Raw genomic sequence first — 5,013 nt, 5'->3', positions numbered from 1 at the left:
TTCCAGGCGTTGCACCCGTGCTGCGACATTAGCTCCAGATTCTCGATTCGAACCGCTTGGTGCTCTAACTGGTCCATAGAATTGTTTACACACTCTTGCCAGGCAGTGATGTCATTTTTCTGACCTGAAGAAGGAGCTGGAGTTCATATCGTTTCATGCTGAGCAATTCAATTGGTTGTCCGGCAGCCAGTCTTTCAAACTCATTTCTCATTATGTCGGTCTCAAAAGCGGAATAATCCGGCGCTGTCAGGGAGCTCAGGTAGTTCTTAGTGGGTCGGTACCTGCGAGTTTCCTCCTCCACCAGCGCCGCAGCCGCTTCTCGCACACCAGGCGCCTCGTAACCTTGGTCAAAATACGGCAGCGCATCCACCACCACCTCTCCAGCCACCAGGCCCGTACCCGCCATGCTCCAGGCCGCCTGCGTCTCGCCCCATTCTGTTTTCTTAACGCTTGGATCCAGCCGCTCACACCATCTGGCTTTGCACTGCTTTGCCGATTCCCTAGGCAGCAATGAAGCAATCCTAGGCCGCTGATTTTCCCCATAATTCACAACCGCTGCTTTCAGAATTTCATCCTCGGTATTCCTCCACATGACCCCCTTAGTCACAATTCGAGGCACTTTTGGCGGCGGGGTGTCTCGGCAAGTGGCCGAGAGGAGCTTCAGAAAAATAGCAACGGCGCTCCGCCTGCAGGACCGAGAGCCGCCACTTCCTCCGGGCACGACGTTCTGCTATAGCAGCTTTCTTCTAAGCTCACCTTCTCTCGGTAGCTAAGCCTGCGCACCTGGGAGTGGTGTGTGTCACCTTGTGGCTTCTCGGGTTTGATTGACATCAAGCTTGAGGCTTACCCCGCCCACGCTCACCCCACCCACGCTTTTAAGATCCCAGCTGCTCCCGGGAGAGTCTCATTTGCACTGAAGTGAGATCACAAGTTAAGGAGGCTTCATGACTTCATTACCTTGGAGTCAAGTTCTCTTCATCCTACTCAAGCATCCTTGGGCCCCTCTCAAGTGATTCTTTTCAGTACTCCTCCATCCTCCCCTTCTCTACCCATCTCCTGCCTCCAGGCCCTCGGTGCGTAGGGTGTATGTAGGCGCACAGGTGCGGTATCTTGGCGCAGCCTCCGCTTGTACTCCATCCAGGGCTTCAGCAGGTTGCTGGGTGTTCAGCCAGCTCATTGCTGCTATCTGCTGGGTGTTCCTGGTGAGCACCCGCATCTTCCGTGTCCACCTCCCGGTGATGGGCACCTGACTCTCCTCCAACTGTGCCCCCTAAAAGAGGGCTTACAGCTGCTTATGCTGCCCCTCAGAATGTGAGATGTAAGAAGAGAGGGGGTGGTGGGTGTAGACAAGCCAGCCCTCAGCTCAAACCCTGAAGGACACGTAGGGCCGAGAGGGCCCCAGAATGGCTTGCCAGGGCTTGGGCTGATAGAGAAGGCCGCCTCCCACACCAGGGCTGCAGGCGGCCGGGGTATGCCGTGCCCGGTGGCAATGGGGGCACGGGCCCCTCTGCAGGTTCTCTCATACTCTGCCTCCTCAAAAGGAAGGAGGTCTCAGCCCTGGCTGCTGTGGCTCAGTGGATTGAGCATCAGCCTGCGAACCAAGTGTCGCTGGTTTGATTCCCAGGCAGGGTACATGACTAGGTTGCACGTCAGTTCCCCAGTTGTGGTGGGCTCGTGATAGGCAACCACACAGTGATGTTTCTTTCCCTCTCTTTCTCCTTTCCCCTCTCTAAAAAGAAATAAATTAAATAAATAAATCAATAAACTCTTTTAAAAAAATTCAGAGCCAAGACTCAAATTTAAAAGCAGAAGAAGAAGAAGCAGCTCTTTAAGGAGTTCCAGTCCTTCTTTTACAAAAGAGGAAGCCGAGGCCAAGATGGTGGCTACTGTCTGGAGAAACCTGGTCATTTCTTTAATGAAAATAAGCTAAGAAGAAGCTGAGTTGGGTGACCTAAAGAGATGGCTTTCATCAGAGCTCCGTGGGGATTAGAGGAACGTTGACTCCTTTGGGCTGAGTTGCGTCTTGTCTAAGGGCCCCCTAGAGCTCTCTGATGCAGCAGGGATGTGACTATTGTAACTGTAGATCTCTGGCAACCCAGTTCCAATGCCCTAGGGGCTCAATACATCCATCTCCTCACTGTGGGAGAATGCAGCCCACTGACCTTGAATGTGTTTTGCTCACAAGAGAGTTCCTTCCTTACTCCTCGTCTGTGTGTACAGGTAGGCCACCTGTAACCTCCCAAGCTATGACAAGTGTTCCTACAATGCGAAGTTATACATCACATGCCTTTGACCCTGTGGCTCGTGAGATTCACCTTTGTACTGTGGGCATCCCATTGAGCCATGCTGTAATTCGGGCTCCCTGGGAAGAAGTCTGAGATGAGGTCTCAGGGCAGGCAGGTAGTGTGTCAGGGAGGTCATCCTGGGAGGCAGCGGGTAGCAGAAGGAAGGAAGTAGAAACAAGGACATATCGAGGCGGCTTCTGTGAGACACTGGGACCACCTGTGAGAGGTGTACGCATGCTTTGTAGAACTGGCCACCCAAGGGGTGGGGACCAGTGGGAAGCCTCTTTAGGCACCAGTTTTGTTTTTTGGTTTTCGTTTTTCTTTTCATTTGTTCGTTGGTTCTCCATTAAGTGAGGCTCGAATCTGGGCTTGAAGTCAGCTACACTTGGGAGCGGCACCTGTGCATCTGTGGTGAAAGCTAAATCTCTGGGCAGAAAGCAAAGCTGTACTGAAGCCCGCAGAGGTTGCGGTCAGAGGTACAGCGTCGGTATTATGTACCCGAGAGGGACTTCATTGCTAGTATGTGCTGAGATGCAAAAAACAAGACAAAACCCTGCACATTTGCATTTATTATACTTATATAACAATATACATGATTTTCTTATTTTCAGTTACAATCTAGAAATTAAATATGAAAACAAAGAATGGTTTTCTTTTTTTCAAACAACACACATGAATATTTCTTTCAAAAGCAAAACACAAAATGTCTTTAGCGTTAGTTAGAACCTCCAACAGCTGGCTTTGCAAAACATCTTAGCAGTCATAGCAAACAATCTTGCAGCGCTGAAGGCATAAACACTTCAGGACGCTTGCAAAAAATGTTTTGATAAGCGACTTGTTTTGGATGCACAACACCTCACATCTTTTTTTCTCGTCAAGGGAGCCGTATCTATATCGTCATTAGCATTTCCTCCAGTTTTTGTTTGAAATTGAAGTTTCGGGTGTAAAGGCTTATGCACACCCGTAGAGATGCCAACACCTTTTTATTTGTTCTGACACTGACTGCATTGATATTTCTAAGAAACCTTCTGCGCCTTGTTTTCGCATTGCCATTTAGCAGGTGAATAGCCTGAGCACCTTTCGTGCAGTATTCAGAAGTGTGTAGAATATAACTGTCGGCCATCTCCTGGTGTTCCTGGCCACGTTATATGTACCTATCATTCGACCAACCGTGTCAGCTCCTGACTTTGGTCGTGATGTTCTATGGTGTCAGGATTCTGCGAATCTGAATGTTTGGCGTGACTGAATTACATACTGACCTCACTTCCTCTTTATTTTATTTAGTTATTTATTTATTCGTCTGTTTGTTTGTTTGTTTGTTTGTTTTTGCTTTTATTTTATTTTATTTCTTTTTACAATATCACTCTTTTATCTGAAAAAGTCGGGGTCAGTGGGGACTGGGGCGGGGGGTTCTGGGGTTAAGTATGCAAAGCACCTCAGTCCTTCGGGTAGTTTCGTGTCAGTTCTACAAAGTCACCTCTGGCTTCCCGGCGCCAGTGAGCCAGCAACCCTCCTTCCTGGGTCTCAGTCACAGGGTGGCCTCGGGCAGGGCAGAGAGAGGAGACGACAACCTCGACAAGGCGACATCAGTATCCAAGGACTACTTGCAGGGGGGCTTTTTCCGGGACTAGGGATCACTTCATGAACGCCACCTCTGGAATTTCACCCTTGGCCTTGAGATGAGTAAAGGCCTGCGCGGATCTGGTGTAGTCCCAGTTGTTGTCCTGAAGGCACTTGTGGGACCATTCGAGGTTCATGCCGGACTGTGTGGAGAAGACCTGCAGCACTTCCTGCTGCTGCGGGGAGAGGGCGGGCGCTGGGCTGGAGGAGGGCGCGGGCGCAGGCATGGCGAAAGCTCTCGGGATCTCATCGGAGCTGGCGTTCCGCACAAACAGCTCGTCGTTTACAATGCACAGCCCTGAATTGCTGGCTGGAACAGCGACGAACGTCCGCGTGAAGGCTCGCAAAGAGTCCCGAGGCTTTCCATCCACTTCCTTGAAGACCCCGTTGACAGAAAAACACAGCAATGTGTGGGTTTGGGCGCTTATGTCTACCACAAAGGAACTGACGTCGTGCTGAGTTCTGGGCAACTCGTTGAGGAAGGCAACGACGCTGAGCCGTGTGTGCTTCAGCAGGCGAAACCGCAGGGCCGGGTCTTTCAGTTTCTTCACGTTCCTGCTATCCTTGAAGTACTCGGCCAGGCTGCTTCGGGAAGGGTTCCGGGGGGTGAAAGGGATGCTCAGGGAGCAGCAGGCTCCATCGTGGTAGGCGTCCAGGAGCCGCTGCCGGTTTCCAGAGTCATAAATGGCATAGTACTGCTGCAAGAAGTGCACGACCAGATTCTTCAGCGTCTCTGTTCCAAGATAGCTTCCCTTGCAGGGCGGTAACGCCGTGGGGGCTTCAAGGTCAAAGGCGATTGGTGGGGGCAACTCATGGCCATCCAGGCGCAATACTTTGGGAAAGCGTTCACGAATGGCGCTGACGTAGGCGGACTGATCGCGGAAGGCGTCGCTCAGGGGGTTTCCTACGAGCCACACTTCCTCTAGCTTCAGCCCTTTTACCTTGTCCAGTTCCCGCTCAGATCTCAACTCATTTCCGGAGAGGCTTAGGACCTTCAGGTTGGGTGCTTTCTGCACAATGCTGGACATGTCATCCAGCCTATAGAGCTTGTTATTACTCAAGTTCAAGGACAAGAGCTCAGGGAGGTTTTCCCCAATGATTTGCAGGG

The sequence above is a fragment of the Furipterus horrens genome, unplaced genomic scaffold (genome assembly GCF_987537825.1).
Source record: "Furipterus horrens unplaced genomic scaffold, mFurHor1.1.pri manual_scaffold_24, whole genome shotgun sequence".
Lineage (NCBI taxonomy): Eukaryota > Metazoa > Chordata > Mammalia > Chiroptera > Furipteridae > Furipterus > Furipterus horrens.
The sequence above is the reverse complement of the archived record's forward strand: the minus strand, read 5'-3'. Positions refer to the sequence as shown.